This window comes from Octopus bimaculoides, chromosome 19, assembly GCF_046866305.1.
Source record: "Octopus bimaculoides isolate indiv1 chromosome 19, ASM4686630v1, whole genome shotgun sequence".
In the NCBI taxonomy this organism is placed as follows: Eukaryota; Metazoa; Mollusca; class Cephalopoda; order Octopoda; family Octopodidae; genus Octopus; species Octopus bimaculoides.
In genome coordinates this window covers 27,674,217-27,687,703 of record NC_142946.1, presented here as the reverse complement: position 1 = coordinate 27,687,703, position 13,487 = coordinate 27,674,217, and the positions used below count along the sequence as shown (strand labels likewise).

At 42.3% G+C, this 13,487-nt stretch overlaps 1 long non-coding RNA gene across 1 annotated transcript; it reads left to right on the top strand.

Moving 5' to 3' along the window:
* Positions 1 to 694: 694 nt before the first annotated feature.
* On the top strand, positions 695 to 2,731 carry LOC149131801 (uncharacterized). Its single transcript, XR_016245205.1, has 2 exons — positions 695 to 1,178; positions 1,663 to 2,731. It is a non-coding gene; the product is annotated as an uncharacterized LOC149131801 (long non-coding RNA).
* Positions 2,732 to 13,487: the final 10,756 nt, after the last annotated feature.

Sequence of the window (13,487 nt, the reverse complement as noted above, 5' to 3'; positions counted from 1 at the left end):
GTCTTTTGTAGTTTGAAGCATTTAATGTGATAGCATGAACTTAAAAGATTTATCCAAAAACGTTATGTAGCTGTTATTTTTTTTTTTTAGCAAACCTCACAACCACCCCAATGACAAAAAAGAAAAAAAGTGAGAGTAAACAACACGTCTTTTGTAGTTTGAAACATTCAATATGCATTTAATGCGATAAAACGAACTTAAAAAGATTTATTCAAAAACGTCATTTAGCTGTTATTTTTAGTACACCTCACAACCACCTCAATGACAAAATTAAATAAACAACACATCTTTTGTAGTTTTAAGCATTCAATATGTATTAAATGCGATAAACACATTACATGCGATAAGAAGCAACACATAACAAATTAAATTATGCTTAAAAAACAAACATTTAAACATTAGTACGAACTTAAAAGATTTATCCAGAATCAAAATAGCGGATTATACATTAAATATTTTTAAGGATCTAGTTTTTTTCATTCGCAAAATATGCATTTTTAAAAAGACAGTAAAACATGAAAATTGGCTATAATAATATGACTCGACGAATTCAAAACATCAATTCGACTGTTTCCGTGAAAAGCTTAAAAGCACGTGGTCAACTGTCATGAAATAGGAGGAGGAGAAAAAAGCTAATAGGTTGTACGTGTGTGGGTGTGCGTGCTTCTTTTTGTCCGTGTAAGGCTTTTTTTTTTTCCTTCAAGTTTGAAATGCGACATTGCTGGCATAATTTCGTTATATCCATAGTCCACAGCATTCTTCTAGAATAAAGCTGTGGAAGAACAAGCACGCACGTACGAACAACCCATTAGCTTTTTTCTCCCAATTTCATGACAGTTGACCACGTGCTTTTAAGCTTTTCACGGAAACAGCCGAATTAATGTTTTGAATTCGTCGAGTCATATCGAAGGAATGCCAGGCATTCCTTCGATTTTCCAGTCTAATTGCTATGAAGGTATGATGTTGTGGAGAAAAAAAAAATTAGAGGAAAAAGTTACAGAGGTTCAAAAATCGAAAAATTGTGTATTTTTAGCCAAATAGCGAGACAGAAATTTTCGGAGTTTAGCGGAGCGGTGTCAAATTTTAGGCTGTGCCCTGTGAAATTTATGGTCTAGCGTCTGTGAAATGATCTCTTCAACATGTATCATCTTACTATTTCTTTTGTCTTTTCATTGATTGTATGTTTTTGTTAATTTTTAAAATTTGTTATATTAATATATTTGTCTGCATGTTTACTTTATGCGTATTTCAGTATTATGTATACCTGTCATGTATTTGTGTACATCATTAATGTATAAGTGCATGTGTGTGTGTGTGAAAAGGGGGCGTCTGTCTCCAAAACTTCAAAGTTAAGTAACGTTTTCGTGTTTGGATTTGTAAACTACGATAAGAATAACACTGGTCAACAAAGAATTTATCCAAAGAAAAAGAATACGTGTATCTTATATGTTTTTGCATGCAGAATTCAAAAATAATGTCAAGCTATCTGTATTAAGTTCACGTATTCCATTCACCTTCATAATGCCAAGAAACTGTATTAACATTGCAAACAACTTTTGCTATATATGAGAAATATGTAAAATATTAAGACGATTGACGAAAAATATCTATAATAAAATTCTAATTGATAACTATAATTTTTTATTAAAACAAAACACGCAGGTGAAGTAAATCTCGTAGTGTGAAGAATCAACACAAGCAGATGAAACACAATACAACGAGCGATTGTCGTGGTGTAGGCGCAGTTACCTCCCCTGACGGTGGCTGCCTAATTAGTTGGACAATAGAGGGCATTATGCAACATTAAGGTTCAGAGACTCATCTGTTCCTCTTTTTGCTTTGGGACGCGAGACTTCAAAGACATAACCTAGTTGTCTCTCTCACACCACACCGCCAGTATCAGATAGAAGGCAACTCACAGGAGAAGACCATGGCTTCCACGCATCAAACCATTTTCATTTATCATTCAGCTTGTGTATATATACGTGTGACCACATTAAAGACATTTAAAGTTACAGCTTTATTTCATATATATTCTATATACCGTGTTCCTGTCAAATAATATTACAGCCTTCTGAGTAGAGTCACATTAGATGGCTCCACAACTTATCCATGTAAAATGATGACTCCGACATGGAATACATCACCTTAGTCATCTAAAATGGTGACTCGACATGGAACACAGACATCTAAAATGGTGACCCGATGCAGCACACACCACAATTCCTTCTAAAATGGTAAACCCCGGACGAATTCTGACCAGTGAATACATATTCTTTTTTACTCCTTCGCGATTTCGGCTATGCGACCAGACCGCCATTCCTCATATAGGAACATACCACTGATGTCTCTCGTCGCCGTATTGTCTTCTTCACCAGAAAAGTTTTGGCGCCATTTTCAAGGAGGAAACTGCTAAGCATTTTTTCCTTGTGTTGTAACTGAATTTACAACTTGTCCCTTTGAAGACACAGCGTCCTAGGGGAATATTCTTCTTGCTTGTAAAAAAAGAAAAAAAAATATCCGGAATTTTCTCCAGATTTCCCATGGACAACAAATTTTTCATACGTGCCAGTTATGAGTTTCATTCTCTCAGCCACCCGGATTATCCACGTGTTGGCCATGTTTTGTTCTTTATCCGTTGGCAAGAACTTCTCCTATTCTCATCTTCTGCTATTGGAAAAATATTTGGGCCTTTGGGGTTTGACGGGCAACATTTGTTTTCTTAACGAAACACTTTTAAACTTGGGACACTGGTAGAATGTGTCATATAAAACAACTTCTCTTAACCTTCTTAACAAAAAATTGTACATCGCAAGTTATTTTATGTTAAAGTTGTCGTATTTCTGTAATTTCAACCAATCACTGACGTCTATTCAGCTGAATACACTTACTGCTGTTCGGTGTCAAGTGTGTTATTCCCTGTTTAATTATATCATTATTCCCTAGTAAGGGTTTTAGGGTTGGGGTTAGGGTTAGGGTTATGGTTGTAGTTGTTGTTGACAAACAACGGGACTAATTTTATTCAAGGGAAAATATCCCATGACACCGTTACGGCATTAATTGTTTTCACCTCAATAGACGTCAGTGATTGGTTGAAATTACGGAAATACGACAATTTTTTACATAAAATAACTTCGAATACAAAATTTTTTATCTGTTCTATACCACAAAATATACAAATATTCGAAGTTTGAAAGTGTTTCGGTACCAAAAACGCTACAAAAAAAATGTTGCCCGTCAAACCCCAAAGATCCAAATATTTTCCTAGTTCGCTACTCGTGTCTTCTTTCAACTAGCGTGTTTTGACTGCTATTTCTAACGGCGATTCTTTCAACCAGCTTGTTTTTCATGGCGTTGCGTTTTCCTATTATCGTCCAAGATGAGTGATTTTCCTTTGCTTCAATATCATGAAGATTCTAAGATGTGGTTTTCACAACTGGAATCGTTCTTCATTTCTTCTAATATTCATTCGGCCCAGAGTAAACTCCACATCAGTCTTACAGGCATTGCTCCTTCTCGCACGCACGCGCACTTCTTGCCCCATCAATCTGTTGGTACCACAGGAAATTCAAGGACCAGGCCGACAAGTGTACACAGCCCTGCTCTTACACTTCTCGGGGAGGAACTGGGCACATCAGTCGTCTCCCCCATCGATTCACCTCACCGTGCATTTTTTATTTTTTATCAGAGATGCCAACTCTTCAGAGTCCTTTATGGTGGACACGAATGCCAGCTTAAGTATCTGGCCTCGAAGGTTTACGTCCACCAATCCTGGTCTTTCCGACATCTCTCTCTACGCGGTGAATCACTCCGCCATCAAAACCTACGGACAAATCTCTCTTACCATCACTCCGTAGGGATTTCAAGTGGATCTTCGTCATTGTGGACCTGCCCTATCCCATTCTTGGTGCTGATTTCTTACACCCCTATTATCTTGTAGTGACGTCATATTGGCGCCAAAAAGGCATAGTCGCCATTGCTGCATCCTTATCCACGCATGCGTGGATTTCAACATCCAAGCGTTCCCGCTTCTATTCTCTCTCTTTACCACGCCAGACAGCGACCAAGCAAGACGTCTAAGCAAGCTCTCTCATTTGAGTGTGGTTGAACGAAGTTGTCTCTACAACGACACCAGCTCAAGGAACAAAACATCTACATTTCAGGCTACTCGGAAACCGGACAATTGGAAGCTGTTTTATTTTCCACCATACAATAAATATTTGTTGTTGTTGATCAGTTTGGAGTTTCTGCGTTCAGTTCACTTCTAATTTAACATAGGAAAGTTAGGTGTACATCTAATGATGTATAACCCACTTTCCTAAAGTGGTGACCCCGAAGACGAGAACCGCAGCCACGAAAATCTGAACTGCGACCAATAATACTACAATTGGTACCTCGAGCTAAAAGATCTACGGACCTTATTTCAACAGCCATTGAATTCGTATGCTTCGCGACGTTCAACATCAGGATTGCCTCTACATTCTCATCAAACAAGTAGTAAAAAACTAAGAAAATTTTTTCTACGATAAAGTTTTTTATTTTGTCAATGACTGACAGAGCCTATAAACAAAAACTTCTTTCCTACTAAGACCTTTGTGGTTTTTCACGCAAACAATTTCACAGTTATTTCATCCTAACGACTTTTTGAACAATTTCACAGTGAGATATTGACTCTATAGCATTTCCGACTACACAAACTCACATTGTGCCAAGCTAACACAGACGTTTTTTTTTTCTTTCTTTCTGACTGTTATTTTCCATTTCCTTTCAGCACGTCAAGGTGGGTTTTCAATAAAAAAAATTTTTTTTTAAATTTTTTCCCGCAGACAGTACAAGCATACAACCAAACACACTACAAAAAAAAAAAGGAAAACGATACAAAAAAAAACAAAAACAGAAGGCAACCACATTGTTTTTTTTTTGTTTTTTTTTAGCGAATATTTCTTTTTCTTCTTTCCTTTTCCATTTTGTTCTTATTGTGCACATACATTACAGAGGAAAACAAAAAGGTACAGAAAAAAATAGTGTTTCCTTTTCCATTTGCGGTGAAATTTTTTTTTTTGTCTTTTGCATATTTTATACGTTTTTTGTTATTGTTTCTTCCTATTTTACCTTTGACGGAATCATTACCAATATGTGTGCGTTGCCAAGCCTGCCTTCATTCGCCGGAGAGACTGACGTATTTTTTGGTCAGTTAGAGAACTATTTTCAGGCACATGATGTCTCGCCCACTCGGAGGCTATCTTTAATGCTATGCAATTTGCCTTCGTCGCTTCTAAAAGTGTCGAAGGATTTTATCACGACTCCTAAAGACGACGCGACCTACGAAGAAGTAAAGACTGAGATATTGCGAAGGACTGCCAGATCTGCCACCAGCAAGTTTCATGAGCTGATGGCGGATGAACAACTAGGCGATAGAACTCCAACGGAGTTTTTAACTCATCTACGCGGTCTCAGCGGTGAATCATCTGATGGGCCACTTCTTAGGAAGATATTCTTTACACGGTTACCGTCGCAATATTGGCAACGGCTTCGGAATCGAACTCACTAGATCAAGTGGCCACCATGGCCGATAGGATCATGGAATTTTCAGTGAACCCTTCTCGACTTGTTTCAAATTGCTCTGAGTCCTCCACGGACACACCACGTACTGTTTCCGTAGATCCTGCAAGGCAGTCCTCTTCAGTGACCAATGAGGATTTGCTACGTAGCATTCAGGAGCTCACTCGCACCGTAAATAACTTCTGTTTCTCGAGATCTCGTGGTGGTTCCCAATCTCGTAGCGTTTCCCGGTCTCGAAAATTTTCTCGAGATCGGGGAGCTACCTGGAAGAAGCAAGGTCTGTGTTGGTACCATGCAAACTTTTCGAACAAGGCGACAAAATGTATTCAGCCTTGTTCGTTCAAGGCGTCGGGAAACGAGTAGAGGAGAAAGTGCGCACGTCCCTTTCCTCCACCCAACCTGTTTTTAATCGTGCAATATTCGTCCAGGACCAAGTGTCGAAGAAATTCTTCATGATTGACACTGGTTCCTGTTGTAGTATTTGGCCACTTCGTCTAACAGTCGACAAACCTCGCCGTTCTGAAATTGTTTTGCACGCAGTTGATTCATCTCTGATTCATACTTTTGGTTAGCTTTCTCTACTTTTAGACATTGGTCTTCGCAGAGATTTCAATGGGTTTTTGTCATAGCTGACATTCTACATCCCATTTTGGGTGCGGATTTTTAAAATCATTTTCAATTATTGGTAGATGTCCAACGTCGAAGGCTTGTCGATGACTCGACATCCCTTTCCACGCCGGCAAGGAGCTCTACCAATTCTCCTCTTAGCCTAGCATTTTTTATTGCCACTGCTGGGGACGCTTTTCATTCTCTTTTAGCGTCTTTTCCGGAGTTGGTGGATATTACTTTCAAGCCGGTTAAACCTGCACATTCCACCCTCCATTATATCACGACGACTGGTCCTCCGGTTTTTTCTCGACCACGTCGCCTAGCGCCTGATCGTCTTAAGACGGCTAAGGCCGAGTTTGAGCACATGCTTCAACTCGGCCTCATTCGCCCCTCCACTAGCCCATGGGCATCTCCTCTACATTTGGCCCGTAAAGGGGATTCGGATTTTCGCCCGGTGGGGGACTATCGGAGACTCAATGCTGTGACGATAGCTGATCGCTATCCCATCAGGAATTTGCAGGATTTCTCGGCGAACCTGCATGGATGCACCATTTTCTCTAAGATTGATCTGGTACGGGCCTATCATCAGATACCAGTAAATCCAGAGGATATCCCTAAAACAGCCATCACTACACCTTTCGGTTGTTTTGAATTTCTATTTATGAGTTTTGGTTTGCGTAATGCTACTAGCACTTTTCAGAGGTTTATGGATGAGGTCGTTCGTGGACTTGATTTTGTATTCGCTTATGTCGATGATATACTCATCGCTAGTGATACGGAAGAGAATCATCTCCACCATTTGTAGCAACTTTTCAGCGTCTTCGCGCTTATAATGTGAAGATTAATCCCGACAAGTGTCTTTTCGGGCAGTCATCCCTGAATTTTCTGGGACACTTGGTTGATTCTAATGGGATCAAACCTCTTCCTGCTAAAGTCGATGCAATTCAACGCATCGCACCTCCAACCTCTCTGCGACAGTTGCGCCATTTTTTTAGGCATGGTCAATTTTTACAGGAGATTCATTGACCGGTGTGCATACAAACCACTTCCTTTAACGAGGCTACTGCAAGGCCATTCTAAGAAGGATGCTGAACTCACTCTTACTGATGAGGCGTTATCTGCTTTTGAGTCTGTGAAACAGGAGTTATCCTCCGTTCCTGTTCTTGCACATCCCGCTCCTGATGCTCCGCTTTCTTTATCTGTGGATGCTTCCGATTCTGCGGTCGGTGCTGTTTTGCAGCACACTGTAGACAATCAAACAAAACCTTTGGCTTTCTTTTCTTGTAAATTACAGCCTGCCGAACGCAGGTATAGTACTTTTGATCGTGAGCTATTGGCGATCTATCTGTCGATTCGGCATTTTCAACACCAGCTCGAGGGACGAGAGTTTGTGATTTATACTGATCACAAGCCCCTCACATTTGCTCTGTCCTCTAAAACGGACAAGCTCTCTCCTCGTGCTTTTCGTCACCTGGATTTTATCTCACAATTTACAGGTGACATTCGTCATGTGACAGGGAAAGAGAACATCCCAGCTGATGCTCCTTCGCGACTCCCTGTGCATTCTATTTCCACTCCCGCGGAAATTGATTTGCTGGCAATTTCGCAGGAGCAACCTTTTTTGTCAAGTTTAGATTTGACTTCGTCAAAATTCAGCAACTGTAAATTTGCTTATCTTCCGCTCCCTTCATCCGAGGGCTCTATATTATGTGACACATCCACAGGTTCTCCTAGGCCTTTAGTACCTACGAACCATCAACGTTCTGTGTTTGATGCCCTTCATTCTTTGTCACATCCGGGCATCTCAGCAACAGTAAAGCTTATCACTGCTCGGTTTCTCTGGCGATCAATTGCCACTTGGGCACGCTCTTGCATGAAGTGCCAGAGTGCGAAGGTCCATAGGCACGTTCGTGCCCCTCTTGGACAATTTCCTTCACCTGAAGCCCGTTTCCGTCACGTCCATCTTGATTTGGTTGGACCGTTACCAGTGTGTCGCGGGTTCTCATACCTGTTAACTTGTGTTGACCGTTTCTCACGTTGGCCAGAAGCCATTCCTATAGCAGATATTACTTCTGAGACTGTTGCCCAGGCTTTCGTTTCTGGGTGGGTGTCTAGGTTCGGAGTACCGGTCAGTTTGACCACAGATCGTGGCCGGCAATTTGAGGCCGCGCTTTTTCGTGACCTATCACGAATCCTGGGGGTGCATCGTATACGCACCACCAGCTACCATCCCGCTTCTAATGGGATGGCTGAGCGGTTTCATAGACAACTTAAGGCCGCTTTGCGCGCCTCGCCCAACCCGCAGTTTTGGGTTGAAATTCTTCCGGTTGTCCTCCTTGGATGCCGGACTGCGGTAAAAGCTGACCTGGGTTACTCCTCGGCGGAACCTCTTTACGGCACCACGTTGACGTTGCCAGGTGCGATGGTGGTACCAGACTCATCACAACCACCACACCCAGAGTCCTATGTTACTCGGTTGCGAGAGTATTTCTCCAATCTTCCATCTATGGGCCCCAGACATTGAGTCTTGGTCTCATGTGTTTATTAGGAATGATTTTGTCAAAGGAACCCTTGTTTCTCCCTACAAAGGACCCTATCGTGTGCTTTCTCGCACTCCAAAGTTTTTCAAGGTCGACGCTAATGGTCGTACAGAAATTGTGTCTGTCGACCTTCTAAAAAAAGCGTACCTTGACAAACCTTCAACTCCCGTGGACGACGTGCCCGTGTTTCAAATGCCGCACACACCACTATCACCACACACATTGTCAACGCCTTTACCAATGCATACACCAACATCAGCACCATCACAATCACACACACCAACAATTACACCACCTTCGTCGTTGCAAAGGAACCCTAGCGAACCTTATGTCACTAGGTTTGGCAGGACGGTGCATTGGCCCAAGAAATTGGAAAAAACTATTTACGTTTAATTTATTGTGTTTTTACTGGACAATATCAGTTTTTTTTTATTGAACATTTTTCTTCCATTCAGAAAAAAAAACTATGTATCCGGTTCGTAAAAAGTTACACAAGGAAATTTGGAATGTCCATACGCGAGAGGTTGTGGTCAGTTGCGGAGCTGTGGTTGAGCATCGATGCCAGTTTCGACCTGTTGCCTGGTACTAGGTATCTTAGTCGGTTGACTCTTGCTATTTTTCCGGGAAGGGACAGACGTTCGTCGCTGGCTGAAATTCTCTTGTCTGTTCATTTATCGTGGTGAATATGAATCACCTAACAGAATCGAAGAGAGAGATGTGCCGCATTTTCTGCGTGGTTTCGGTGGCCATCTCGCCTCAGACGTCCCTCCAAAAAATTTTTTAAATTTCGTGTTCCACACTCAAAGGGGAGCCATTGTAGTGACGTCATATTGGCGCCAAAAAGGCATAGTCGCCATTGCTGCATCCTTATCCACGCATGCGTGGATTTCAACATCCAAGCGTTCCCGCTTCAATTCTCTCTCTTTACCACGCCAGACAGCGACCAAGCAAGACGTTTAAGCAAGCTCTCTCATTTGAGTGTGGTTGAACGAAGTTGTCTCTACAACGACACCAGCTCGAGGAACAATACATCTACATTTCAGGCTACTCGGAAACCGGACAATTGGAAGCTGTTTTATTTTCCACCATACAATAAATATATGTTGTTGTTGACCAATTTGGAGTTTCTGCGTTCAGTTCACTTCTAATTTAACATAGGAAAGTTAGGTGTACATCTAATGATGTATAACCCACTTTCCTAAAATCTCATTGTGGACTCATTGATGACACAACTTTACTCGCCGTCTCCGGAAAGGATTCTTCTGTCCCCGTTGTGAGCCCTTCTTTATTCGTGGCCGCTTTGGGTGACTCCTACCAACAGTTACTCGCTTCGTTTCCAGAGTTGACTGATGTGTCATTTCATCCGTCAAATCCAGCCATTCCACGAGACATTTCATCACGACCAAGGGACCTCCAGTTTTTTTCCCGACTGCACCGTTTGTCTCCAGAGAAACTCCGGATTGCCCGGGCTGAATTCGAACACATGCTCCAGTTAGGCCTTATTCGTCCCTCCACGTGCCCGTGGGCAGCCCCTTTACACGTAGCCAGGAAGAATGATGCTGATTTTCAACCGTTTGGAGATTTTAGACGTCTTAACACTGTCACTGTCGCAGATCGCTATCCCCTTCCAAATGTGCAGGATTTTTCGTCTACCTTGCACAGCTGTAAGAGTTTTTTCTAAAATCGACTTGGTACGTGCGTACCACCAAATCCCTGTCAACCCCGACGACATTCCAAAGACAGCTGTCACCACACCTTTTGGAGCGTTTTGAATTCTTGTCTATGCCGCTTGGACTTCATAATGCGGCCAGCACGTTCCAAAGGTTCATTGATGAGGTCGTTCGTGGGTTAGATTTTGTCTTCGCATTTGTCGATGACCTTCTAATCGTCAGTGGTACTTTATACCAGCACCTTCAACACTTAACCCAGCTGTTCAACGCCAACGTTCCTATGGTTAAGTGTGTATTCGGTTCTACCTGTTTGGAATTCTTGGGGCATCTCATTGATGCCGACGGTATTCGTCCGCTTCCCTCTAAAGTGAAAGCCATCAGACGCTTGTCTCATCCTCTTTCCTTAAAACAGCTCATAAATTTTATTGGTTTAATTAATTATTATTGTCATTTTATTCCTAACTGTGCGGAGAAGTTGCTTCCCTTGACCCAGCTCTTGAAAGATCAACGGAAAAAAAAGACTCCCAGATAACGCTGTCTACTACAGCCATCTAAACTTTTGAATCTATCAAATCTGACCTTGTTCAAGCATCCGTCCTTGCTCATCCTATTGCAGATGCAAAATTATCACTTACTGTTGACGCGTCATCATCGGCTGTTGCCGCAGTTTTAGAGCAATCCGTCAATAGCCTTCTCTCGCCAGCTGAAAAATGCCGAATTGAGATACAGTCTGTTTGGTAAATAACTCTTAGCAATTTACCTGGCGGTAAAGCATTTCTCTTATCTTCTCAAAAGTAGAGATTTCACTATTTTCACCGACCACAAACCGCTAACGTTCGTTCACTTTGCCAAAACGACCGGTACTCGCCCAGAGAAACCAGGCATTTAGACTACATATAGTTCACTAGTAACATTCGCCACATCGCTGGCACAGACAACATCCACGTCGACGCCTTATCTTGCCTGCCTATCGGTGCATTGTTGTCTCCTGCTTAGCTATGGCTACTGACCAACCCTCCTTGGATTTTCTGGACGTCTCTTCACCAGTTTTCCTGCTACAAGCTTGAACACCTGCATCTGCCTTTTTCTGAAGGAACTATTCTCTTCAATGTTTCTACCGGGTCATTACGACCCCTCGTTCCTGAAAATCACCGTTGTGCTGTTTTTTAAGCACTGCATTCACTGTCACACCCCGGCATTGTAAAGCTTGTCTCGGTTCGCTTTTTCTGGCCGAATATGTCAGTCTGTTACTACTTGGTCACGTGCCTGTCTAGCATGTCAGTATTCCAAGGTGCATCGTCACGTGAGAGCACCTCTTGGACACTTCCAGCCATCGGACACCAGGTTCCGTCACATACACATCGACATGGTTGGTCCTTGGCCGGTCAGTTGCGGATTTACTTATATATTGACCTGCATCGACCGCTTCTCCAGATGGCCTGAAGCCATCCCCCTTGTGGACATTTCCGTGGAATCAGTCGCCAGAGCACTCATCTCCGGGTGGATATCTTGTTTTGGAGTAACCTCTAGAATTACCACTGATCATGGACGCCAATTTGGAGCTTGTCTGTTCCGTGAGCTTTCGAGATTGCTCGGAGTTCAGCACATCCACATTATAAGTTACCATCCCGCCGTGAACGGTATGGTGGAAAGATTCCACCGACAGCTCAAAGCCGGTATTCGCACGGCTCCTGACCCTCATCATTGGTCCGAGTTTCTCTCCATTGTTCTGCTAGGGTGCCGCTCAGCTGTCAAGGAGGATTTAGACTACTTCACTGAGCTCCTGTTTAGCGCCACCTTAGCACTTCCTGGACAAATGTTGGCACCCGTCGACTTACTGAATGCGGACCACACATCTTACGTCACGCGACTCACGTTATTCTTTGCTGATCTGCCACCGATGCTTCCTCGTGACCAGTCTATTTCTTCTACAGTACCTCCGAATATTTCTACTTGGACTCACGTGTTTGTAAGAAATGAGGCCGTCAAGGGACCGCTCACACCTCCTTACACTGGACCCTATCGCGTTCTTAAAAGCACACTGAAACAGTTCACTGTGGACATTTACGGAAAAAAAGAGACTGTCTCTATCGACAGTAAAAAAAGCCTTTTCCGAAACATTTATGCCACTTGCTGACACACCCATCATTCCGCAAACACAGCCACCCCTCCCCCCACAAACACCACCTCTACTCACCAAAACACCAACTACACAAACGCATTCTTCACCTTACAGGACACGTTTTGGCAGATCAGTTCATTGGCCAAAGAAATTGTCTGAGACTATTTACATTTTTTAAGTTTGCCTCGCCAGTGACTGTTCCGGAGAATAAACTCATGTTGTTACAGACACAGCATTCACATTTTCTCTCTTTCTGTAGCATTGTACATATATGCTTTGTTCTATTTGATTGGACACCTTTCTTTGCTGAACGTTTTCCTTGTATTTACTTTAATTGTATTTTTTTTTTCTTTTCAATTTCAATTGTTCATACAACTGTTTTGCCATGGTTCGTTCTTCTGTTCCCTCCTAGTGCACACTCCGCTTACACTACTTTTAATCGACTGCTTCCGGTCTAAGGGGGGGGGGGCTCTGTAGGCGCAGTTATCTCCCCTGACAGCGGCTGCCTAATTAGTTGGACAATAAAGGGCATTACGCAACATTAAGGTTCAGAGATTCATCTCTTCCTCTTTTCGGGACGCGAGACTGTAAAGACATAACCTAGCTGTCTCTCTCACACCACACGCCAGCTATCAGATAGGAAGCAACGCACAGGAGAAGACCATAGCCTCCACGCATCAAACCATTTTCATTTATCATTAAAGCTTGTATATATACATGTGGCCACATTAAAGACATTTAAAGTTACAGCCTTGTTTCATATATATTCTTTATACCGTGATCCTGTCAAATTATATTACAGCCTTCTGAGTAGAGTTACATTAGATGGCTCCACAGCCTATTCTTCTAAAATAGTAACAAGCTGTTAATGCCTAGCTGTCTTCTGATTGGCTAAAATTACCCAAATATCCCAACTTTAATTCCAATTAACACCAGATTCTTTCATTTACGAGATAAAGTAATTGGTTGATCGTAATCAAAATT